This window comes from Mauremys reevesii, linkage group 1 (assembly GCF_016161935.1).
Source record: "Mauremys reevesii isolate NIE-2019 linkage group 1, ASM1616193v1, whole genome shotgun sequence".
Taxonomy (NCBI): domain Eukaryota; kingdom Metazoa; phylum Chordata; order Testudines; family Geoemydidae; genus Mauremys; species Mauremys reevesii.
This window is the reverse complement of record NC_052623.1, coordinates 249357419-249384607: the sequence shown is the minus strand read 5'-3', so window position 1 is coordinate 249384607 and position 27189 is coordinate 249357419. Positions and strand designations below refer to the sequence as shown.

At 47.6% G+C, this 27189-nt stretch overlaps 1 protein-coding gene across 2 annotated transcripts in view; it reads right to left on the bottom strand.

The window, feature by feature from the left end:
- Nucleotides 1–24051, bottom strand: part of ADA2 (adenosine deaminase 2) — a 61711-nt gene extending 37660 nt beyond the window's left edge. The window contains exons 1-2 of one of the 2 annotated variants that reach the window (XM_039510268.1): nt 23774–24051; nt 12103–12161 (exon numbers count right to left, since the gene is read on the bottom strand). The gene's annotated coding sequence lies outside the window, so the exon portion shown is untranslated. Of the gene's footprint in view, nt 1–2645; nt 2662–12102; nt 12162–23773 lie in introns of those variants that run through there. The other variant, XM_039510275.1, reaches the window with a different exon arrangement.
- Between the last annotated feature and the right edge of the window lie 3138 nt (nt 24052–27189).

Sequence of the window (27189 nt, the reverse complement as noted above, 5' to 3'; positions counted from 1 at the left end):
GTGTGACCTTAGGCCAGTCACTTCACCCTCTTGTGTATCTGTTTTCCCACTCATTTTGTGTCTTGACTACTTAGGCTGTGAAGTCTCTGGGGGGTAAGGGCTGCCTTTTGTGTCTACAGCACCCCGTACAATGGGCCCCCAATCTCAGATAGAGCTGTTAGGGTGCTACTGTAATACTACATCTAGCACTAACGGCGGTTATAGCAAATACGTGCATTTGTGGGGATGAGCTCCAGAAGGTGCCACCTTCGGCCATACAGAGTGCTGCTTTGATGCAGACCTTCCATAGTGGCACTCTACCTTGATACAACAGGGAAAGGTGCATTTTGCTGTACAATGGATAAGCTCAGGGAAAACATTGTGGAGAAATTACGTTGGATCCCGTAAGCCTTGTTTTTCTACACACAAATTGGCCTTAAACACTACACATCCAGATATAGGAGGGAGGACGTGGGCCAGACTTCCTCCATTCCCCTGGACTTCATATTGAAGCTCTAAACTAAGGCAGATCTGGTAACTGAGAAGCCTCATCTCATTGTCCTTCCCCAGCTGAACTGTGCTGCTCCTGCCAGAGGTTTTATTTGATGAAAAATCCTGGAAATAAAACCCCACTCTCTCTATCCCCTCTGCAACAATCTTCCCACCTCCAGAACTGCAGGCTGCTGCTTTCAGCTCTTCTAATTAGCTAGGCAAGGCAGTGCTCATTAGCCCCACCTGAGTCACTCAGCTACTTGGAAAGAAGAGTATTAACCCCCAAATAGCCATGTGGCTCCTGAAAAATAGGTGACTAAGAGAACTACCCTCAGTTGCCTGTACTGTCAGGCACCCAGGCCCAGACCCTCTACGGTTTTTGGCACCTCCCTCCCTTTGTGGATCTGGACCCAAGTGGCAACAGCACGACTAAAAGAGGTCCTTATTCTTACTGCAGTCTCAGACACTAAACAAAACCATGTCACCAGTTCTCTGAGGGACCCCACCATTCCCCCCTACTCCCTTTATAAAATCTTGGGTACATTTTCTCCAATGCTGATGCTTGGCAAGTAGGGAGAGGTTGGCACCCACAGAGTTAATGGGAACCAAAGCTCCTCTCAATACCCTCACATCAGAACTTCGCTGCCAATACACCCCAGCCTCTCTCAAGGGATTACCGGTATTTGGATTGTAGTAGCCTCTCAGGGTCTCAGTCTAGATCAGGGCCCCACTGTACAGGGTGTTGTACAAACAGATAAGAAGACACAGTCTCTCCTCTAAGGAGCTTACAATTTATAAGTAAAGACAAAGACACCAGGGTAGTATCAGAAAACAAGATAGAGTGGATATGATACGGGTAAACAAGATCATGTGGCTCCTTGCATAGTTGAGCACATCACTAAAATTGTATATTTTAAAAATCTTAATCTATAAGGAAATTGGGGCTGAAGCTTGGAAGGAGAATGGCTGGGAAGGAGGAGACTATCGAACAGAAGAGGTATGCAGGAGATGGAGAAAACTGATAGGAGCAGGAGCTGGAAGGGTGTTAGGAATATGGCTATTCAATCTTTCTCTGTGCCTGGCTACCAAGAAGTAGCACTGGCAGAAGAGAAACAACAGCCAATGGCAGATCAGAAAAACAAAGACAGAGTTTCAAAAATTCAGTGAACCTGATAGTATCTGCAGGCTGGATGGAGGTTGGAAGCAGGGCCGATGCAACCATTTAGGCGACCTAGGCAGTCGCCTAGGGCACTAGGATTTGGGGGGCGGCATTTTCTTCTGCAGTGACCGTGACCGTGGCGGCCGAATCTTCGGCCACCCCGGACGCTGCCGGCATTTAGCGGAGGGACCTGGGGCAGGGGAGCGCGGGGAGGGCCGCCTGCAGCAAGTAAGGGGGGGGCGGCATGCAGGGGAACTCCTCACTCCTCACTCCAGCTCACGCCTGCCCCACCTCCTCTCCGAGCACGCCGTGGCTGCTTCACTTCTCCCGCCTCTCAGGCTTGCGGCGCCAATCAGCTTAGGTGCCGCAAGCCTGGGAGGCAGGAGAAGTGAAGCAGCCACAGCGTGCTCGGGGAGGAGGCGGGGCAGGGTTGAGCTGCCGCAGGGGGGGCACCTCAGGGCGGGGAGGGGGGCTGCAAGGTGGAAGTTTCGCCTAAGGTGCGAAACATCCTTGCACCGGCCCTGGTTGGAAGTGCAGGCATGTCCTGGACTCCTGACATACCACAGCCATCCCCAGAACACAGCTAGTGAGTTGGGGGAGATACCTTTCATCCAAGTATCTGAGACCTTTTTATAGACCTCATTTAGGGCAGAGAGGACCTGGTTGGAACCTGGCCATTTGCGCCAACAGGCAAGTGTTATAGGACCAGGAATTATACTAAATACACCAAAAGCACCCCATTCACATCCTGCCCCTCCCTCCATTCGTTCCCAAAAGCCAGGGCCAGAGCAGAGTCAGGGAGGGCAATCCAGTTCACTAGGGCAAGATAAGTGAAAAATTGGTGATAATACTGCAGCAGAGTCCTTCCAGCCAGCAAATGACCAGAGATTCCAAAGAAGCCCCTCAAAGCAGCACTCAGCCATTCCCATTGGCCATCCTCTCCGCTCCGGCCCTGATCCTAAAGGCTGTGATGAAAAGAGGGGAGGGTTGGCAAACTGAAAGCAACAATCCTAACCTTACTTGGCAGCTAGCAGCAGCTGAAATGGTCCTCTCACAAACCTTGGCCTTTCCCACAGCATTTAAGATGAAGAGTCACACACACCTTTGGGCATGTGGAGACATCTCTGTTCAGGTGTTTGGCATTTTAAATGCAACTTGCTAACCTGAAAGACACTAAACGGACACTGTCTAGTTAAGTATATTTGTACAACTTCAAATAAATCATAATAAAAAATAATCCAAAGTCACCTATGACTTTGCAGTTGCCACTTTATTGCACACCATAATTACACAGAACATTAAGGTGAGAGGAGGGATAGAATTCGGATCTTCTGTCTTATGGCACAGGCACCTGATACTTAAACTAAAGGGAAATCTCTATGGGCTGTTAGCAGTATCGTGATTATGACACATAGTTAAGCAGCTCTGATTCCATCCAGCAAGGAGCAGTGGCACATCAGGCAGTTAATTACAATAATTTGCATTTCTGTAGCACCTTTCATCCAAGTATCTCAGAGCATTTAACAAACATCAATTAATTAAGCCACACAACTCCCTAACAATAGCTATGCATCTCCATTTTACAGGTAAGGAAACTGAGATACAAAGAACGAGGAGTACTTGTGGCACCTTAGAGACTAACACATTTATTTGGGCATAAACTTTCGTGGGCTAAAACCCACTTCATCGGATGCATGGAGTGGAAAATAGCCCACCTTAATTGATTAGTCTCGTTAGAGTTGGTATGGCAACACCCATTTTTTCATGTTCTCTGGGTATATATATCTTCCTACTGTATTTTCCACTGCATGCATCCAATGAAGCGGGTTTTAGCCCACGAAAACTTATGCCCAAATAAATGTATTAGTCTCTAAGGTGCCACAAGTACTCCTCATTCTTTTTGCTGATACAGACTAACATGGCTACCACTCTGAAACCTGAGATACAAAGATCATTGTTACTAATAACATCTTCGACCACTAGAACTGAGAGCATTTAAAAAACCTCACTTACTTTTCACTGTTTATGCTGCTTGATTACTTCTTTGTATTTCTCTACGTTTGTACTATAAAAATACTATGGCCAGTTTCCCTAGTATTTAAAGTCAATTTCACTTTTTGGATCTTATTCTCTAGCATACTCCTGCAATGTTTGGTTGTTAAGACAGCAGGGGAATATTTCAACCCAAACCAAAGAACAACTGTCACTTCATTGTATTTTTAACTTCATTGAAGCATTTGTATCATTATGCTTTAGAGAACCTGTTTTGTTTTATTTTATTTTATTTTGGGCCTAAACCACCTGTCCCTTTAAAGAAAAGCAGTTAGTCTGTCCCCCACAGTGCAGAAGATTAATTGAAAACAGGACTCACTCCAGAGGAAAAGGTTCCCAAGTGGGGTGCAATTATGATAGTGGTTTAGAAATGCTATTTACAACTGAAAGAGAGGTTAGGTAAGCAACTTCAACCTAAAAACCTTTGAGGAAAGGATACATTTAAACCAGAAAATGACAACTACGGGACCTACGGAATTATATACAGTCTTCCATATATCAACAAGATCTTCGACCAGCTATGCAAAATTCTATTCCCCATATGCTTGGGACGAGTGAGGGTTTTTGTTTTGTTTTGTTTTGGACAGGTGAGTAAAATATCATTTGACTTTTTCAACATCCATGATACTTACTCCTTAAGAATTTGGAGAATCCACCACATATAACTAATAAGCAAATAGTGGACACAAGGTAGAATTCTGATCACAGACTGTAGGACATTTCAAACTATTAGGAAGCGTGCCCTTAAATCCACAATAAAACACATCATAACCTGAAGCCCAACAGCTTCTGTTCTGGCTGAACTATGCTTGGTGCAGAAAGGGGTGGGGAGGGAGAAGGGGCACGAAAGGGCACTACATTTGTGCCTCCCCATGATTAGGAGTCATCTAGGGGCCTATTTCACCCCCCGTAAGTTTGAGAGGCTTGGAGGCTGTTGTACTTGTTCACCATTGTGGCATCCAAATATAGTGAAGCACAGCAGCGATCCAGAGATGTCCTTACTCCAAGGATGGCTCTATACCATCCAGGGATATCCCTGTGCTAGAGGAATTCCTCGGTGTGTAGATACACTCTCTTTATAGCCCCTCTACACAGCAGGAGGGGCGTAAATGGGATATAGAGCAATAATAAATTAAGCTCTGCTCCCCAACCAGTGAGACACCTGAACAGGTGCTGGCCCTGGCACAGCCCTTCTCTAAGGCCACAGAGAGCAAAGCATCCAAAAGTACTAATCACTACGGGTATGTCTACACTATGAAATTAGGTCAATTTTATATAAGTCAATTTTTAGAAATTGATTTTATACAGTCGATTGTGTATGTCCCCACTAAGCGCATTAAGTCAGCGAAGTGCGTCCTTACTACCGTGGCTAGCATCGACTCACGGAGCGGTGCACTGTGGGTAGCTATCCCACAGTTACCTCAGTCTCTGCTGCCCATTGGAATGCTGGGCTAAGCTCCCAATGCCTGATGGGGCAAAAACATTGTCACTGGTGGTTTTGGGTACATGTCGTCAGTCTCCCCTCCTTCCCTCCCTCCCTCCATGAAAGCAACTGCAATCATTTAGTGCCTTTTTTCCTGGGTTACCTGTGCAGACGCCGTAGCACGGGAAGCACAGAGCCCGCTCAGCTCACCGCTGCTGTTGTGAGCATTGTAAACACCTCGCACATTATACTCCAGTATGTGCAGAACCTGGCTAAGAGACGGCAGCATGAGGACGATTGTGAGGAGGACATGGACATAGACATTCCTGAAAGCACGGGATGTGGCAATTGGGACATCATGGCGGCAGTGGGGCTGCTTGATACAGTGGAACACTGATTCTGGGCCCGGCAAACAAGTACAGACTGGTGGGACCGCATAGTGTTGCAGGTATGGGATGATTCCCAGTGGCTGCAAAACTTTCACATGCGTAAGGCCACTTTCCTGGAACTCTGAGAGTTTCTTTCCTCCACCCTGAAGCGCAGGAATACCAAAATGAGAGCTGCCTTGAGAGCTGAGAAGCAAGTGGCGATAGCCCTATGGAAGCTTGTAATGCCTGACTGCTACTGGTCAGTCAGGAATCAATTTGGAGTGGGCAAATCTACTGTGGGGACTGTTGTGATTCAAGTAGCCAGTGCAATCACTGACGCTCTGCTATCAAGGGCAGTGACTCTGGGAAATGTGCAGGTCATAGTGGATGGCTTTGCTGCAATGGGTTTCCCTAACTGTGGTGGGGCAATAGACGGAATGCATATCCCTATCTTGGCACCGGACCACCTTGCCAACCAATACAAAAATTGCAAGGGGTACTTCACAATAGTGCTGCAAGCACTGGTGGACCACAAGGGACGTTTCACTGACATCAACGTGGGATGGCCAGGAAAGGTGCATGACACTCACATCTTTATGACACTCACATCTGTTTGAGCAGCTGCAAGAAGAGACTTACTTGCCAGACCAGAAAATTACTGTTGGGGATGTTGAAATGCCAATAGTTATCCTAGGAGACCCAGCCTACTCCTTGCTCCCATGGCTCATGAAGCCATACACAGGCAGCCTGGACAGTAGTAAGGAGCAGTTCAACTATAGGCTGAGCAAGCGCAGAATGGTGGTAGAATGTGCCTTTGGATGTTTAAAAGCTCCCTGGCACTGTTTGCTGACTAGGTTAGACCTCAGCGCAACCAGTATTCCCATTGTTATTACTGCTTGCTGTGTGCTCCATAATATCTGTGAGAGTAAGGGGGAGACGTTTATGGCGGGGTGGGAGGTTGAGGCAAATCGCCTGGCTGCCAATTTTGAACAGCCAGACACGAGGGCGATTAGAAGAGCACAGGTAGGCGCGCTGCACATCAGAGAGGCTTTGAAAACCAGTTTCATGACTGGCCAGGCTATGGTGTAACAGTTGTGTGCGTTTCTCCTTGATGCAAACCCGCCCCCTTTGTTGATTTTAATTCCCTGTAAGCCAACCCCCCTTCCCGCTTCGATCACAGCTGGCAAAGGAAATAAAGTCACTATTGTTTTGAAACCATGCATTCTTTCTTTATTAATTAAAAAAAAAAGGAGATAACTGCTAAGGTAGCCTGGGTGGGGTGGGGGAGGAGGGAAGGACGTTGCTTATTGTAGCCACACTACAAATCAAAACTGTTTGAATGACAGCCTTCTGTTGCTTGGGCCATCCTCTGGAGTGGAGTGGCTGGGTGCCCAGAGCCTCCCCACCCCGCATTCTTGGATATCTGGGTGAGGAGGATATAGAACTTGGGAAGGAGGGCAGGTGGTTGTACAGTGGATGCAGCAATGGTCTGTGCTCTTGTTGGCTTTCCTGCAGCTCCACCAGATGCCTGAGCATGTCCGTTTGCTCCCCCATTAGCCTCAGCATTGCATCCTGCCTCTTCTCATTGTGGTCACTTAATGCTTTCCTGGACTCTGCCACTGAATGCCTCCATGCATTCAGCTGTGCCCTATCAGTGCGGGAGGACTGCATGAGCTCGGAAAACATGTCATCGCGAGTGCAGTTTTTTTGCCTTCTAATCTGCGATAACCTCAGGAACGGAGATGATAGGGGGAGCGTAGAAACATTTGCACTTGCGGGGGATAAAAAGGGAGAGTAAAATTTAAGATGATACATTTCTGAGAACAAAAGGGAGACTCTTTCACAGTGAATCAAGCAATTCACAGCAGACAGCACATGTGCTTCGGGTACAATCTTTCATTTTGCCTTTTATATTGAGCGCCTGCCGGTATGGTGACACATCACACACGGCTGGGCAACAGAATTCGATTTCTAGGTAGCCATGGTAAGCCAAAGGGTATGCAGGTTTGGCTTCTTCCTCCTTCATAACATGTGGGAATGTTTTCAAACTGCAGCACCCTCCTTTCCCATAGTAAGCAATGCTGGTTGGGTTTGCCATTTAAAAGGAGGAGCTGCAGTTTTTGCATGGATGTGCAGCACACACCTTCCCCCACCCCTCCACGTGGCTATTTGGGATGATCCCTTCACCCCTCCCCCTGCCATGTGGCTATTCTCAGGGATGATCCCTTTTAGCCAAGAACAAACAGCCCAGCATGAACAGGGTCCTTTTACTGTTCCCTTACAAAAATTCCCCTATTTCAACCAGGTGACCATGAATGATATCACTCTCCTGAGGCTAACACAGAAAGATCTAGACCGAATGTCACTTGAATGCGACCAAAACCCAGGAGCACTTGCTGCCATGCTTTGTGCTGCAATGATTCCAGACTACTTACTACTGGCTTGGCATGGTAAAGTGTCCCACCGCGTAGAAAGAAATAAGGCAGCCCTCCCCAGAAACCTTCTGCAAAGGCTTTCAGAGTACTTCCAGGAGAGCTTCATGGAGATATCCCTGGAGGATTCCCACTCCATCCCCAGACACGTTAACAGACTTTTCCAGTAGCTGTACTGGCCGTGAATGCATCCTAAGTCTTCAGGGCAAATCAAACATTAAACACTATTGCTTTTAAACCCTGTACTCTAGTTACAAATGTGCACTCACCAGAGGTGCCTTCTTCACCTTTAAGGTCGGGGATCCCGCCATGGGAGGGTATTAGCTCCAAGGTGATGAAAAGGTCCTGGCTGCCAGAGAGAACGGATTCACCACTTGCCTGCTCCGCATTCTCTTCCTCCTCCTCTTCCTCATCCACAAAATCCTCCTCCATGTTGCGTGAGACTCTCCCAAGTGTCCACGGACAGTGGTGGGGTAGTGGTTGGGTCCCCCACAGAATGCCATGCAGCTGATCAGAGAAGCGTCATGTATGGGGCTCTGACCCAGAGCGACTGTTTGCCTCCTTTGTCTTTTGGTAGGCTTGCCTCAGCTCCTTGACTTTCATGCAGCACTGCTGTGTGTCCCGGTTGTAGCCTCTGTTCATCATGCCCTGTGCGATTTTGGCATATATATTAACATTTCTTCTTTTTGATCGGAGTTCTGCCTGCACAGATTCTTCTCCCCATACAGCAATCAGATCCAGTGTCTCCCATTCGGTCCATGCTGGAGCTCGTTTGCAGTTCTGTGGGGACTGCATGGTCACCTGTGCTGCTGAGCTCGCCACAGTGACCAAACAGGAAATGAAATTCAAAAGTTCCCAGGGCTTTTCCTGTGTACCTGGCTAGTGCATCAGAGTTGAAAGGGCTGTCCAGAGTGGTCACATTGGAGCACTCTGGGATAGCTCCCAGAGGCCAATAACATCGATTTGAGTCCGCACTACCCCAAATTTGACCCAGTAGCGATTTTAGCGCTACTCCCCTCGCCGGGGAGGAGTACAGAAGTCAATTTTAAGAGCCCTTTAGGTTGACGGAACAGAGTTGCTTGTGTAGACACATTCATTATAAAATCGACCTAACGTGGCTAAATTCAACCTAACCCTGCAGTGTAGACCAGGGCTTAGACTACTAAGTGCTTGGCAGGAAGTAGTGGGAAATGGAGAAAAGAGGGGCCAAAGTTAGAGGGCCTTGACAAGGAATCCCCAGCTCCTTCCAGCATCACGGTGATCAGGTTTGTTTCTCTTCCCTGGTCTCTTCACTTTCCATCTGCAGCTACTGCTAGGATTATGGTGTTAATTTTATATTCCAGAGGACCCATTACAGTGCCACTGCCAAATCTTCTATGAGCACTGTTCGATACTCTGGGGCCAATCCCATGGTTATGGTGAGCTGCACTTTGTCACCAGAGGAGTTTCACTTTACTGCTATGTCCAGTTGCTGGAAAACTTCACATAATCACTTTCAAACACAAATCTTTCAGGCAATAGCAGAACAATTTGCTGCTACTGCTGTCACCGACTAGGCTGCAGCTCTCTACTTCATCATGTCCATGTTGGCTATTCTCTTCTCCCATCTAATTCCTTCAGGCATAGCCACATGGGCTGATAACAATACTTTTAATATATGCAATGCCTTTCATCCAAGAATCCGATAGCTCTCTCTGGGTATTGTAGTATTTCCCCTTCTCATATCAATTCAGCCAACTCTGGGATGGAGCATGTGCAGTAGCACACAGGAACATCACACCTTTTTAGTAGAGAAAGGGAGGGATAACTCCCCTCACTGAAACTGCCTAGAAGTGTTTTAGACTAGCAGGATATAATTGCTCAGATTGCAATTTGGCTGGAAACCGGGGCTCACACCCTTCGTCGTGGGATTTTTAGTTACCACGAATGGTCAGGACCCAGATATTACATCTCACCTGAAAGACAGGACCTCCAGATGCACAGTACACCCTAGCATTGTGCTGTTAGATTGACTCAGCACTGACTCAGAGACAGGGGCGGCTCTAGACATTTCACTGCCCCAAGCACGGCGGCATGCCGCAGGGGGCGCTCTGCCAGTTGCCGGTCCTGCGGCTCCGGTGGACCTCCCGCAGGCGCTGGTCCCGCGGCTCCACCAAAGCCGCAGGACCAGCGGACCCTCCGCAGGCATGCCGCCGAAGGCACCCTGCCTGCCGCCCTCACAGCGACCGGCAGAGCGCCCCCCGCGGCATGCCGCCCCAACCACGCGCTTGGCGTGCTGGGGCCTGGAGCCACCGCTGCTCAGAGAGAAGACTGCTGTCTATTGAATCACTTCCTGTCCTGTGGTATCCTGGGAGAACTCCCAGATTGACCCAACCTATCTTATGGAAGCTAACAAGATAACAGCTAACCAAGCTTTTATATCATGCTCATCACTATAGTATCTGAGTGCCAGCTCAGGATGGCCTGGTTAATGTGACAGAAAAGGACAAGCCCTAGCTTTGTTGTAGGGGGTGAGAGAGTGCGAGGTTAGGATTTTCTGTTTGTCTGACACTCGAGCTCTCTGATTTAAGTCTCTAAACCCCCTCAGGCTGAGCTGTGACTCACTGACAGTGTTTGATCATATTTTCAGAGCAGGATTAATTTTGTTTTATTGCTTGTCCACATAACGGACTAATATCATCTTCAAAGGGCCATTCCTCAGAAGGGAAGGAAGGAGACGTGCTCCATAATTTACTGACCATTGCTTCTAAATTAAAAGGTTAATAGCTTGACAAATTCACATTTTAACCCTCTAGCCTGTCTCCCTCTCTAATTGCAATGCACAACATTTTTATTTGAATATAATGAAAGGTCACTAGAGAGATTTGTGTGTATGTCTATATCTATGTCTATATCATTAAAGCTTTACTTCTTCCTTTTGGGGCACATTCTGATTTCTCCAACACCAGCACAGAGATGGCGCTACCCTGATAAATCAATGGAGTTTCTCTGGTTGTATGCTAGTGTAACTACGATCACGATCTGCAGCCCCTGTGCTGGAATGAAAGAGTTGACAAACGAACAAGAAGGGGAAAAAGGGTAACTGGGAAAATCAGCTGGAGCTGTTGCATGCTGAGCACTTTTGAAAATCAGGCTTCTTATTTAGGTACCTAAATATGGACTTAGGAACCTAGCTTCAGGCCCTTTCTTTTGAAAATCTTGGCCTAGCAGTCTGAGATAGTGGGGTGTAGGTCAGACTTGAATTGTAGGGTAACCAGACAGCAAGTATGAAAAATCAGGACTGAGGGTGAGGGGTAATAGGCGCCTATATAAGAAAAAGCCCCAAATATCGGGACTGTCCCTATAAAATTGGGACATCTGGTCACCCTAGTGAATTGGGAAGGCTGCAGTGGAAGTTCATGGCTTGAAATCATACTAGAAACAGAAAAGACATTATGTCATGTAACTCATCACCCTACCAATGCAGTGTTCTTCCCTATTGCATATTCACTAATGTTTTGTCAAGTAATTTAAAAATATCTCAGGCAATGGGGCATCTACCACATCCTTAGGGTGACGACTATTCCACAACTTAATAAGTTTTACTATCAGGATGCTTTTCCTGATAGCTTGAATTTAGCATAGAGGACTGCAGGTTAGGCTTGAAGTGCACTGACAGAGCTGCTTGGGGACCAAGGACTAGAACAACAGGTGATTCTCAGATCAGGATTGAGATGTATTGGCAGAGCTTAGTTTGTGAACTCACATTTCACCATCCCACTCTATGCCTAGCTATAATGAGGACTTGCAGCTCTCACATTTATAGTCCACCACACCCATTTACCTGCCTATTGTACTGAAATCTGATTGGGTTGGTAAGCAAGGGACTTAGCTGCAAGTTTCATGGTGAACCAGAAGTAAAAGCGAAAAACCTGCGGGAACAGATGGCATAGCCTTTCATCTACATACGGCCAGTTTATACCAGACTAGGGACCAAAATTGGTAACCATCCAATAACACTTTTATGGCCTATGTACAATAAGTTTGGTGGTCCCACTGCAGGCCGTGGTAGACAGAGATTGCTCTTGAATGATATTTGCTGCAGAGAACTCAAGGATTGCAATTAGGCATGCCTGGGATGGTCACTCCAAAACCAGGCAGAGGCACTTTGCTGGGCCAGCATAGAGGAAGTTTGCACTTCTGTTGCCCATGTCGTACCTGTTCAAACTGAGGACTTCAATTTCCAGGGCCGTCAGAACCAGCACCTTTCACCAGCACTGGAAAAACAATAAGAAAAAAAGTTTCAGTTAAAACTGTAGCAAAAGCTCTGGGGGTGGGGGGGTGAGGTGGTGATGGTGTCTGTACCGTGTAATATACTGAGGGGTCAAATTCCGGGAGTGACAATCAGAGTACAGTGGATGAGGGCCTGAACAGTGATGCTCAGAACGTGGTACTTGTGTGGAGCAGGTGCCTGAAGTATGTGGCAGGTGCCCTGAAAAAGTGCAGAGTGACTATCCTCATGGCTCCTTGCTGACACATGCAAAATACAAGTCTACTTCCAAGCACCAGTAAATGTATGTTGGGGATGTTTGTCTTTGGCCTGATGAGTGTCATCAGACCAAATAGTCTAGCTCCATGGAGCGCTGTCGGTATTAGAGCTGCTTCATGAACAGGTATTTGAGAGGGTAGGGGAAAGGAGTGGAGAAAAGGATCCCAGCACCCAGCCCACAAGCTGCCAGCATTTTGGGTCTGATCCAATGCCACTGAAAGAAACTAATGAAAATGCCCATTGGGCTCCTGCATATTTTCAAGATTATCTTTACTAGGCTGATGGAGTAAGGCCCAGACATCCTGTAATTCACTAGTTACAGAGACTATTCTGGGAAGAGTCTGGAGATGACTAAATGGATTAGTCACCAGCCCTTTCCCTTTGTCACTGTACCAATTAAAATCCCCTCTCTCTATGAATCAGGCAGCTGTAACATGCACATATGCTGCCCAGAACAACCTACACTCCATCCTCTCACACTAGCTTTATGTCCATAAAATCCATAAAGGACTTAATGGAGCTCATCCTGATTTAGATTTTCCTATATTAGTTACACTGGTGGAAGCTGTTCAAACTGATTTTATTACATTGGTATCAAATCCTAATGTAGATGCATTTAAACCAGTTTAAATTGTGTTTACACTGGTTTATCTTAACTACATTTATTGAATTAAGCTGAACCAGTAGAAATGCTACTTCAACTGGCTTAAGAGCATCTATATTAGGGGCTTAAATCAGCAACTGAATCAGCTTTGTGACACACCAGGGCAAGGTGCCTTAGACCAATGTCACTGACAGGATAGTCAGCCCCCTTGTGTTTGGTACTTATGGAGAAACTGGATTAAGTGTCTCCATTTCACCTGGAATAATAATGATATTTAGCATTTAGATAGCACTTTACAATTTCAAAATAATGAATGAACACTCAGGTACTGCAGTGATTTGGGGGCATAGGCTTTTATACCACCTCGCTAGATACTAGCATTAGCTAATTAGGCCTCACAACTTCCCTGAGGTAGTTAAGACTATTCCATTTCACTGATGGAGAAAACAGGCACAGAGAATTGACTTCCTCAAGGGCACATGGTGATTCAGTGGCAAAGCTGGGATTAGAACTCAGGGCTACTTGATTCTCAGCTGGATGCTCATTCCCTTATACTGTAGTGTCTGGTTTCCAGACTACGTATCAGTCTGATCTAGTGTCCCATTTCTAAGGACATAGCGACACTGCATATGCAGTTCATATTTGCACCATCTGTAGAGATATCTGAGCTAGCTTTGATCTATCCAGCTGGGGTACTGATCACAGTGAAGACATAACAGGATGGGCCAGCTAGCTGGGTAATTACCCAGGTATCTGGGTGGGCTTGCATAGCCTCTGCTTCTTTAGATATACACTAAGGCATTAGTTTTATGCAGGATTTAAAAATAGACTACTCTTACATTCTACTTATGCTGCTGTGCTAGAGGTGGATCCTGCATTTCTTTAGCCAAATTCAGCAATGACAAACAGGGTTATAAGTAGAGTAAAAAATGCATGTTGGTAAAGTAGTTTAACTTGCACCAATTTGGCACTCAGCAGTTGTAAGTAAGGAAGTAGTTGAGCAGGAAAAGCAACTACCAGGTGGGTGTCAAATGAAGTGGGGGGGGGGGCAAGGATCTGTTTGATCTTATACCTTCCTAGTAGTTGCTTTTCCAGCCCTCTCGGTGTCTAAATTTGCACACCCACTAACTATCAAATCAATAGATGTCACACTGCTTTATTAGTTACACCCAACATAACTTACTCCACCATAGGGTGACCAGATGTCCTGATTTTATAGGGACAATCCCGATATTCAGAGCTTTGTCTTATATAGGTGCCTATTACCTCCCCCATTCCTTGTCCCAATTTTGCACACTTGCTATCTGGTCACCCTACTCCACCATTTACATCAACATTGAATCTGGCCCAGAGTCTTCCATGGAGGTCACATCTGCTTACACCAGGTTTGAATATGAACCCTATTGTCCAGGACAGAAAGTTGCAGTGCAAAACTTCCAGTAGCCTCTATTCGATCAGTGGTCTGGGGCAACCCAAGATCTCACATCGTGTCTTGGAAATCATGAAGGGGTTGTTAGAACAAAGGGAGTTCTAAGGGGAGCTTATATGCAGTTGGGAATTAAGGTATCAGAGTAGTCCTGTCCAAGGGGGTGTTATAATTGAGAACCTAATAGGTTGTAATCAAAACATTGTTTTAACTCCCCCCCAAGGAAAACAGTCTATCCCCCTCCCCCTCCCCCCACCATAGATATTGACAGGGCGTTGCTCTGTGCACAGAGTACCGTATTTTCCGCACTATAAGGCGCACCTAAGAGCCTTAAATTTTCTCAAAAATTGGCCGTGCGTCTTATAATCCGGTGCGCCTTATGTGTGCACTGAGTTCCAAAATCTGTAAAAATGTTGTTGTGCGACTTTGGTAAGCACTTTGCTTGATTGACTGTCGGACCATTTTTCGCTGACACAGGGACGTAATACGTAAACTACGTACGCTGGCAGCGATAAACCAATCAGAGAACATTACGTAACACGTACAGTACGTACGTTTACCTTCTCCACTCCTCCGGTAGGTATACTACCGGTATGCTGCAAAACAACATTTGTTTGTCTAAGGACCCCCGAAAATGGCACCAGTGAAGAGACATGCTTACGAGGCACAATTCAAACTGCAGGCTATCAGTTACGCGGTTGTAAATGGGAATAGAGCAGCTGCGAAAGAATTCAACATCAATGAATCTATGGTTCGGAAGTGGACCGGATGTTTTAGCATGCGCCTTATAATACGGTGCGCCTTATGTATGGGTTAAGTACAGAAATAGATCCCGTAATTCAGACTGCGCTTTATAATCCGGTGCGCCTTATAGTGCGGAAAATACGGTACTTCCATACTGAGAAATGTCCTCTTCAATTCATTCTGGGGCTGTTCTCATTGCTTTGAATAACTTGCCTCTGCAGCTCTTTACACCTTTACAGCAGAACAAACTGAAGTTCCAATAGTGAACCCCATGACTCTTTCACTAGGTGTTCTGACATTGTCTAGGAACCGGCAGCAAAGCGGGTGGTACCCCGTTCCTCTGTATCAGTGCTATCTGTACCATTGCTACTCAATGGACTAGAAACAATTAAGGCCTCTGTTTATCCAGACCTGCACAATATGCGGCCCGCGGAGCCTCACTGTGCGGCCCGCGGGGGGATTCTGAATCCCCCCCCCACAGCGCTCTGCGGGCAGCCCAGAGCCCTTTGAATCCCAGCTGCGGCCGGGAGTCAGAGGGCTCTGGGCTGCCCGCAACCGCGGGGAGCCCTTTAAATCCCAGCCGCGGCCAGGAATCAAAGGGCTCTGCACTGCCCGCAGCAGCAGCGGGCAATCAAAGGGCTCAGGGTTGCCCACAGCTGCGGGGAGCCCAGAGCCCTTTAAATTCCAGCCGCGGCGGGGAATCACAGATTTGAACACCTCCACTGGAGAAAGAAAGAGTGGAACAAAAGAATAATAAAGGCACTCAAACTTTTTCTCATTATGAGAGACAGTCTTATAATATGCATCCAGATATCCTCCAATCACACAGCTGGAAATTCTTCCACTTTACTGCAGCTCTGTAACCATATGGGAACCAATCCTGTCTGTGTTTTGTGCACATCCAAAATTCCTGCTGAATGACCCACCCTGGGAGCAAGTTACCAGTGACCCAGGGCTGGGGCGGCAGGAGGTGTGTGTGTGGGGGGGGCACTGGTGGGGAGCCCAGGGCTCGGGCAGCAGTGGGGTGGGGGGAGGGCAGTGGTGGGGAGGAAAGGAGGAAGCCCAGCGCTGGGGTGGCAGGGGGTGTGGGTGGGGGGAGAGCCCAGGACTGGGGCAGCAGGGGGGCACAGGGGGGAGCCCAGGGCTGGGACGGGGGGCAGCCAATTTTTTTTTTTGCTTGGGGCAGCAAAAAACCTAGAGCCGGCCCTGCCGGGTTCCCCCAGCCACCAGAGCCCCGGGCCCTTTAATTTGCCCCTGAGGGCTCCCAGCCACCTCTTCAGCTGGGAGCCCCTGGTTGATTTAAAATCAAGTATCACCTTCCCACCCCCAACCTTCCTTTTTGGCCCACAGCTGTTTTGGTGGGGCGGCGCTGGGGAAGGAGGGTTTGTTTTCCCAGGGCTGGGCGGCCCTGGGGCGGGGTGTTTCTGCGGGGCCGGGAGGTTTCGGCCCTCAGCTGTTTTCTTTGGAGGAATGTGGCCCTCCATGCTTTAAGAGTTGTGCAGGCCTGGTTTATGCCAATGCTGCTTGTTGAATGGCAGAGGACAGCAGACGTGGCGACAACAGACCTGGAGAGACTTGAAAGCATTTGGATCTGCATGTCTCTCCACTCTGCTACTTGTCAAGGATTCCAAATCAGATTGCTAGCTCCCATCTTTTGTCAGTTGTTTGTGGCTATTCAAGCCATCATGTTTCTCACTTCTCTGACAGAGCTACCTATCAATGCTTAGCAGTCACTCTCCGCCTCAGCTGTGCCCATAGCCGACCACAAAAGAACAGATACACATTGGGATCATTTTAGTTCAGCTCTTTGATCTTGAAGAATTCTGAAAGATCCAGATTCCAGAGCTAAAAATCCATTGCCACAGATTTTTGTTATCCTGATGATTGCTCTCCAGGGGACAAAACATCAAGTTACAACCTGTGGTTTTCAGATTCAATGGATTAGGAGCAGAAAATCTGTTGAGACCTAAGGTTTAGATCTCCTAGCTTGATATGTACTTCAGGAGAGGAGCTATAGTGGACAGGAGGCTTTACCATATCTATCCTAACCACATTCCCACTGGGTAATTACTTTCTGACTGCCTAAAATGCCCCCTTTAGTTTAAATTGGCTATGGTATTCCTAACTTTCTCTCCTAAGGTGCAGGGACGTAAGTGCTGTTAAGCTTCTGCTATGTTTCATCCCAGAGGTGGCTGCAATTCAGTAGTAGGTGAAGTTATTCCTGAATATTTGTCTTGCAGTGCATCAGCAACATTTTCAGCTACGTTCTAACTGCAAAATCTTAAATACTGTGACATCACAAGAGGCAGAAAGAGCACCGGTAGCCTTTCAGATGCTAGGTCCGACTTGCAGAAGCAACAGTCCCTGCCTTGTGATTTACAAATCATATTTTAACTTATAAACTGAGCAGATTGGATACAGAAATCCTGGAGGCAGAATAAATATGGAACTTCACTTTTGCAACTGCATTTTTAAAAGTGTAACAATTAGGGTATGTCTACATTTTAATTGTTAGTCATGTTTTAACATGTTGCTGAACATGTGCTAACATGACTGCAAATTCTAGTGTGGATAGGGTACAAATGTTTGCTGCTAATCACGTTTAACTCTTGGCTGCAGGACTGGTGTATGATCTCCTGAATCCTAGTGTTATGTACAACTAGGAACAAATTATTTGTGTCCTGTCCAAGCTAGAATTTGCAATCATACATATGTAAAAACAAAGCTAAAGGTTTAACCCTAGACATATCCATAGCATGCACCTCATTCAAGCAAGAGAAGGTGTGCCTCTGGTTGACTGCACCACAGCTACAAACTAAGGGCTTGTCTACACTACAGGTTATGTTGATACAACTTACGTTGCTCAGGGTGTGAATAACCCAGAGTGACATAAGTTACACCAACCTAAGTGCTGGTGTGGACAGCACTATGTCAGTGGGAGAGTTTCCCTCGTCAGCATAGCTACCGCCTTCCACAGAGGTGGTTTTATTATGCCAACAGGAGAGCTCTCTCCCATCAGCATAGAGCATTTTCACCAGCCATGCAGCTGCACCCTGTAGTGCTTCAAGTGTAGATAGGGTGACCAGATGTCCCGATAAAATCAGGACTGTCCCGATATTTAATCTTTTGTCCCACATCTCAATCAATGTACGATCGGGATGCCATTTGTCCTGATATTCAGGTAAGGAGGCAAGCGAGAGAGAGGCACTGGAGCACCCACGGGGGAAAAATTGCAGCGAAACTCCCCGCTCCTTCTTCCCTCCTCCCCACAGAGCGCTGCATCCCCGCTCCTCCCCTCCTCCAGCGCTTCCCACCACCTAACAGCTGTTGGCAGCACTTAGCGCTTTCCAGGAGGGAGGGGGGAAGAGCGGGTACACAGCGCGCTCAGGGGAGGAGGCGGAGAAGAGGCAGGGCAGTGGCGGGGACTTGCGGGAAGGGGGTGGAATGGGGGCACAGTGAGGGTGGGCAAGCACCCACCTGGCAAAGGGGATGTTGGCACCATAGGGGTGAGTGGCGGGCGGGCAAGTGAGCAGGCAGGGAGGCGAGCGGTGGGTGGGGGACGGAGGAGGGACGCAGCAAGCCAGCGGCAGGCCGATGGATGAGGAAGGGCGCGGTGGGGGGGCCGAGCAGGGGGGACCTGGGGCAGAGTGGGGGAGGAGCAGGGGTGGACTGTGGGCAGGACTGATGGCACCCCAATGTGTCCCAATATTTTAGTATGGTGATCTGGTCACCCTAAGTATAGACTAGCCCTAAGTGTGCTGGGTGGGGATGTCAGACTTCTCCTCTCATGCTACTCTGGCTTCCAACTGCTCCTCTTCCCCACTTCTTATTAGAGCAACACTCCATCAAGCCCTGTTCTCTTTTCTGCCTTTGTATAGTTATTATCTGTGCCCACCCAGCTCCTTACTGCCCTTCTTTGACTCTATCATCCGGTTCTCCCTTTCACCACACTCTCCCACCCTTATCCTCGATTACCTCAACTTTCACACTGATTTACTGTCCAAACCTCTCATTTCACATCTTCCTGATTTCACCTACTTGTTCCACCCTAAGACCTGCATTAACTCTCCTGCTCCCCAAAATAGCCACCTGCTTGACCTCATCTTTACTAAACACTGCTCCCTCCAACCATCTCCTTCCACATCCTCCTCCTGTCATTGCCCCCTCTCTTCCGCGCAAGCTTTTTCTTCTTCGCCTTTAACTCACAGAGCAGGATGTCTACAACTCCTGCCTCATGTTCCTTTCCTTTAACTCTATGCTAGATCTTCTCTAATCATGCTTCAGCTCTCTTCACTCCACTGAATTTGCTCTCCCCAGGGTCTCCGACAACCTCTCCAAGCCTCTGCTCCAGTTTCATCATCTCCGCTGCTTTTGACAGTGTCAGTCATATTCTCCCCTTCTTGAAATCTCCTCCTCCTTTTGTGATACTCTCCTTGTTCTCTGCCTACATCACTGCTATTCTGCTGGCACCTTTCTTGGTGGATCTTCCTCCTCCCCACACCCACTCTCCACGAGTGTCCCACGGGACTCTGTCCTTAGCCCCCTGTTCTGATCTCTTATGGACAGAGCATCCTTCCCAAATTAACTGGCAAAGCCGCTACCCTCTCCTCACGACCACTTCTGCTGTGATGCCTCCAAGAAATCAGCCAACCAATGATTGTTTCTTCGTGTGGGAGTCTAGTATAGCTGATTTAGTTTATTTCATATGGTTTGGAACTGTCAAGAAGATATGTAGTATGTAAGTCAGTGGCTCACAAACTCTGTTTGGCAGAAACTGTGCTGGGCCTGCAGCCAGCTGACTGGGCAGGAGGTGGCCCATCAGACTATCTACTAAAATGTGGTCCACACGATAAAAGTCTGAAAACCTCAAATCTAGCTTGTGTAACCACATTACCTTGTCATTAGCCTTGTCTTTCCTCCCCCTCCCTTTTTTGGTGTCTCACACTAGTATCTTGTCGAAAATGAAATTATAAACACTTTGAGGCAGGGACTCTGTATCTATATGTTTGTACAATACCTTGCACTATGAGGGCCTCATCCAGACTGGGGCTTATGGGCACATCCACAATACAAACAATAGCGAATACTTCAATAATGTCTGTCAGCTAAGAATCTCAAAATGTTTTATGACCAAGCTTCAAAACACCCCTCTAAGAAAGGTCACTATCATTCTCATCACATTACAGACAAGGAAACCGAGGCACTGACAGATCAGATAACTTGACCAAGGTCACAACAGAAGTCCATGGCAGATCCAGGAAATAGAACTCAGGCACCCTGTCTCCAAGTCCTGTGCGTTCAGCTACAAGATGTCCTGTGGTAAAGAAGGCTTTTGAACGGTACCATGTTCACCACCAAATCTATACACTCAGGAGGCAGAAGAGAGGGAATGAGAAACCTAAGGACATATGGAATTGGTTGGGACATCTGAGACAGATCCCTAGAGAATAGAAGCATCTTGGGATGTAGGAAGGTGACTAGATTGGAAGTATCTTCTATTTTATACATCAGTGAGTTAAATGAAGGAGTGTGCAGCAAAGGTGATGAGACTTGCTGATAATAAACTACTGAGGGAACTCAATACAAACCAGGGAGCAATAAAATTCAGAACTGTAGCTAGAGTAGTGAGCTGAAGCAATTCACACAGAGAATGTCAGGCAGTGGTTCAGGTGTTAAGAGTTCGACAAGTTATGGCTGTTTTGAATAAACTGATTTTAATCTATGTTTAAAACATTGTTCTCCTTGATTTTTATGAAAACTTGGACCACTCTGAAGCCCCATGCTCCTGGGAATGAGCCCCTTGTGAGAACAGGGCACTTCAGGTTTGGCTGGCCCTTCTGCAGTGCAAACAGTTTGAACACTCCAAAAATGGCAGACTGCAGGGATTTCTATATAGATTTTTTTTAAAATCTCTTCTCATATTTTGTTCAGTAGAGTTTAACCTAAAACTAGAAACCCTGAATGTAAAGGGAAGGAAGCAATAAAAATTAGAGACCCTTATTGATTACAGCACCACAGTAGTTAGAGATGGAACAGGCCTATTCAGTCACAATCCATCCTTGTCCAAGGGCAGGATACAGGCCCCTGACAGAAGACATATCTGACATTAAACTAATGCTGCATTTAATTTATGCCAAAGCAGGTCAAATATCTCAAGCCTTTCCAGGGGAAATGGAAAATATTCCTCCCTTTCCCTTACCTCCAGCCAATTGATTCCTTCACACAGGAGCTGGGACTTTTCAGTCCCTAAGTCACTTGGAAACATTTGTTTTAATATTGGCACTTGGAATTTGGCAGATTTCTTCAGGAAACAAGATCTGGAAACCCAGTGTTGATCTCGAACAAAGATGTGTGGATCTCCTTTGTTCCATCAACTCAGAGTTCCCTCTCAGTACGGTTTTACATAGTACAAACAACTCAGCTGCTGGAGGATTTGGGGTAGGAAGGAAGAAAGAGTATGTAGAAAAAAGGTGTAGGGGCGGGGGTATGCGGAAACAATAAACAGAAGTGTAGGGGGAGAAAGAGGACAAGGGGGAGAAAAATCGCTGAGCAAGTGGGGCATTAGAGGTGGCACAGAGAAACAACAAGCAGGAGAAGATGCTTGAGCGCAGTAAGGAAGAGACATTGGGCGTAACATGCTTTGCTTGTGAGATTGGAACACTGAGTATTTGCAAGAAAACACAGATGAGGTGTGTGCGCATGTAGGGGGTAGACAAGGACAAAGAGGAACTGCCGTCTTTGCACTGTGCACAACAGCAGGAAAAAGGCAAATCAAATCTGCGAGAGCACAGGCGTTTGTGTTGAATATAACACATCTAAAAAAGTGATTCAAGAACAGCTTGAGAGTCTGTCAGTACATACACTGCTGTGGGCAGTTCCAGGCACCTTCATATAAAAATAACATTATAGCAACAGAATGGGTTCACCATAAGTAACAGGGATGATAGAGGGAGCCAAATTAATCCAAAAATTTTAAGAGAAATTAGGACTGTAGCTCTTTTGAAAAGGAGAGATTAGGAGACTTCATTAAGATTCACAAAATTCTTAATGGGATAGAGAGCTGGGATGGTACAAAGCTGTTTGACCTAGTGTCAAGAACAAGGGGAGATGCGACAATAAGATAAGCCACAGCCGGACACTACAGGAATTCAAGAAGGAATGTCAGTACGGAGGGAAATGTACATACAAAATAAACTACCCTATGCAGCAACAGGATCAAGAAAGAGTTCTAAGAAGAAATCAGACCTAATTTAGAACACAAATAATATTACAGGGTTCACAGAGGCCTTATCACCCTGAAATTTCTCACACAAAGTTATTGTATTTTGTGCTGCACTTGTGTGTTGTTAAAATGCTATTTGCTAGGCTGCAAGCCTGCAACCTCCTCCCGCTGCATTTACCATAGGATAGCTGGAGCTGGATTAATCCAGCACAGGCAGATACAATACACAAGAGAGCAGCAGCCTCCCTGCTTAGTACTGAGTCTTAGAGTCCTCGCTTATTGAAAAAGGCTGAAATGATCCTGCCGCTAACATTTTGGTCTCATGTAAATAATAGATTGCCTGTCAAAGGACAGGGTTTTTTTTAAATTAACTCATGTACAGTTCTGGGGAGACTAGACACAAAGACTGTACTTAGAAAGGTAAATAATAAACTGAGAAACAGCATGTATCTAGGCAGGCAGCTTGACAAGGTAAGGAGCAAAAGAGTGCCTGGGAAATCTCTGCAGCAGGTGTGAAATTTACAACAAATGAGAATGAGGTCTATGTCTGAGGAATGCCTGATGCCAGCTCTGGTAACACTGTAAAACATGTAACACCATTTATCCACATCACTGCCCCATTTCAGTAGTGACATTCATAGCCCTTATCCACATAAATACATAGGAATTAGCATACCAGATCAGACCAGTGGTCCCTCTAATCCAGTATCCTCTCTGGACAGTTGCCACTACCTGATCCCTCAAAGGGAGGTGGAAGAAACCCTGGACAATTATAGAACACGCTGCATGAGGGACCTTTCTCCCTAATCCACAACCATTAGTTCAGTGGTTATTTTATGCCCTGAAGCCTAAGGGTTTACATCCTTTCTAAAATTTATTTTTATCCTGTCTAAAGTAACCATAAATGTTCTCAATATCCATATAAATGTCTAATCCTTTTTGAAATCCTACTAATCTCTTTGCCTCAATGATACCTTATGGTAATGAATGCCATATGTTAATTATGCATGGTGTAAACTATTTCCTTTTCTCATTTTAAATTTGCTACCTTTCAGTTTCATTGGATGTTCCTGGAGGATCTAGTATGAAAAAGGGTAAACAGGAGCGCACAGTTTGCCTTCTCTAGACCATTCATTATTTTATATAGCTCTGCCACAGATATTTTCAAACTTTTTCAGCTGAACCCCTGCCCCCAGTTACAATTTTGGCTACAACCCCCACCAACCCAGAGAAAAACAGACATGTAAAAGTATGCTTAATAGCTTACATAGACCTAACAGAGACCTTAATACAACTTGAATTAAATTACCTACACCTGTAACTTTCAAATACACAGATACTTACCAGTGGCACAGCCAAGGCTTCCTCAGCAATGGGCTGCTTCTACTTCACAGCGAGGTTGCACCATTAGGGCAGGGCCAATACCTGCCCCTCTCCCATCATGTTTTCAGGGTGGGGGAAGGAGCATGCGGTGGTCTCTTGGGGAGGAGCCAGCACTAGGCATGGAGGCTGTCAGGAGTGGAAATCGGCACGGCCATGGCAAATGTTGATGCTGACCCAAAGGCTGGGTGGCCCACTGAGGTGAGTCAGAGGGTGGAGGTGGCACTCCTTCCCTGCCCCCGTCATGCAGGATTGGCATGAGCTGCCTGGTGTTTCCGCTTGCCCCCCAATGTTCCTCCATGCCCCCATATGGGGGGGCACACTCCATAGTTTGAAAATCTCTGCTCTACCATGTCCTCTTATTTGCCTCCTCTCTGAACTAAACAGTCTCACTCTGTCTTCTCTAAGGTATTTGTGAGGGTTCACTTGGGCCAAATATGCGGTGGTACAGTGTACCAGCATGTCTCTCAAGCTGCCTTCTTTTTCTCCAACGTCTCAGCTTTCATTGTAAGACAAAGATTACGTGTCTAGCTATTATGGTTGAAAAGAAATTTTTTAAAACTTGAACAGAATGCAAAATGACATGATGACATCTGCCTGAGTTTGCAGAGAGTCTCAAATAGTAGGCCCGAGAGGAGTGAACTGTCCTATTTATCTCATTTGCCAATGATGATACCATTGACTGAATGATGCCACTAATCTCCCTCTCTCCTCCCTCCCCAAATCAAGGTGCTGAGTTCAGCAAGGTGCTTAATCTGAGAGCCACCAAGAGGAAGCCAACCTTGAGGAATGCCATGGAGACCGTGGGTGTATTTAAACCCCACTGAAGGGGAACAGAGCCAAACCCAAAGAGCCTACAGACATGTGTGGTCATACTTTGATCCCCTCCACAATCTACTGAGAGCATTATCTTATTTTGCTGTCAAGTAGGTGGGACTTGAAGGAATACCAATACCTTTCCCCCAACCTCTCCATTTTGACCCCAAAGTATTTCTAATGCACCCTCCCACATTTATACACGTTAGTCCATGCAAACATGAGGCGATACGTGTAGAGCGATAATCACTTGCTCTCTGCTTCTATTCAAATAGCAGCTTTTGGTTAACGCCTTACGTAGGAGAGGAGAGATGGAAAGTTGGAACCCAAAGGTTCCATAACAGCCAGTGGCAGCAGTCCAGAAGAGGAGGGGACATGGGAAGGGAAGAGGAGAAGGAGCAGCCGGTAAAGACAATACATGAAGTGGCATGGTCAGGTAAGGCACGTGGGGAGGACAAGGTCAGAGACAAGAAAGTGAACAGAATAAAGGAAAAAGGGAGATAGTGAAATTTAAAAAATGACTAGAACCAGGTGGAAGTATGAAGGAGAAAAGGGGGGAGGCTAGCCAAAGAACTTGTATACACACAGTCATTTAGTTGCACCAGTTCAACTAAAACTATGATGCTTAAACCCATGCAATTGTGTGTGTCAGCACTACGTGGCTTACATCTGTTGAGCTTGCCTTTGTAAAGTGATGTAAGCCAGGTTTAAACTGATGTATTGCATGCATCATCCCTTTAGTTAAGCTGGTGCAACTTCTGTTTTTAACCTAGGCCTCAAGTAGCAATTATATCTAGGTCTTATATGGTGCTTTTCATCAGTTGGTCAAGATCATTATCTCCATTCTACAAAGGGGGAAACTGAGGTGCAGAGACATGAAGTGACTTGCTCAAGCTCACCCAGTAGGCCAGTGGCAGAGAGAGAGCAGGCAAGCAAGCTCCTGGCTGTGGCTCATTGCACTGGGAAGGTGAGAAGAGTGAATTGCCAATTGGCCTATCTTTTGCTTAATATTAAAATAAATTAGAAAATGTTTCTTTTTCTCCAGTGCACTAAGTCAGGCTTGTGTCTCAGATACTGCTGATGCACCCAAGCACTAGCTTGAGGATAATTAGTTTAAATGGGGGGAGGTTACATTATTTACAGGGCAACATTAGTGAAGCAGAAGGATGATGCAATGTGGCATGGGGATTTAGGTGGCACATCTAGGTTTACTAGAAGAGAACTATCATAGAATATCAGGGTTGGAAGGGACCTCAGGAGGTCATCTAGTCCAACCCCCTGCTCAAAGCAGGACCAATCCCCAGACAGATTTTTGCCCCAGATCCCTAAATGGCCCCCCCTCAAGGACTGACCTCACAATCCTGACCTATACCCCTCCCCCAGCCTGCCTGGCCACAAAGAAAAGCCTGAAAACATGAACCCAGGTGCACCCTAAAAAGCTCAAAACCCACAATAGAGACTCTCCCGCCCCTTCACAGATTTGTTAAAGTCATGATTTCTGTTGAAGGCTGATTCCTGATTTTTGAACACTGGGTATTAGCAAAACTGACTCCTCCTCCTCTTCTACCTGATTCCCCGCTGACCTCCTCCCCCGCACCGGCTGCATCACCCATGTGCTCTGCTACCTGCACCTTCCTAAATCACAGCACCCCTGGCTCCCCAGCCCAGAAGCTCCAGGCGCCCACGCCCTTGGGCAGCGCCCCCAGCCCAGCTTCCAGAACCCTCCCCCCGCAACGCCCCAGCCACCGCGAGCCCGCCCCAGTGGGGAGCGAGCCGCTACCCCTCAGGGCGCAGCGCCGCGGAGGGGGCGGGGCGGGGCGGTCCCCCCCCTCCGGAGCACTGGTGCCTGCGCCTCTGGGCCGAGCCAGGCCGGGCAGCGAGCCGGCTCCTGTTGTTGTGATGAGAGCCCGGCCCCGCCCCCTCCTCGTGCGCGGCCCCGCATCGCCGGCCCCTTTGCTCCCCAAGCCCCGCCCCCTCCCCGCTTCTAACTCGCCAGCCAGCCAGCCAGCCCGCCCCCTGCTTCGCCCCGCCTCCTCTCCGGGGCGGCCCCGCCCCTCTTTTGTCCACTCCCCAGACCACGCCCCTCCGGCCCCGCTATCTCCCAGTCCCCGGCCGCGCCCCACGCAGGCCCCGCCCCTTTCTCCAGGTGGCCCCACCCCCTCCCTCGAAGCACCACCCCAGTCCAGAGGCCACGCCCCTCCCTCCCCCCTCCGATCCCCTCGGAGCCCCCTCCCCTCCCCCCGGCCCCATCTGTTTCCCCGGCGGTGCGATGGTTACATTGTATGGAGAGGGCAGCAGCGGCGGCGGCGCGAGGAGGAGGAGGAGGATGGGTCCGCGCGGCGGCCGCCAGCAGCAGCAGCTCCCCCCCGTGCAGCAGGGGCAGCAGCGCCACCGCCGGCCCTAGAGACCCCCGAGCCGAGGCGCCAGCCCGGAGCCCCATGCGCAGGCGAGGGGGCAGCGCGGGGCCGCCGCTGGTGCTGGGGGGCTGCTGCTGCTGAGCGGAGCGCGGAGACGGAGCGGGAGATGTGCCCGGAGGAGGACGGAGGCTGCGGCGTGGTGGGGAC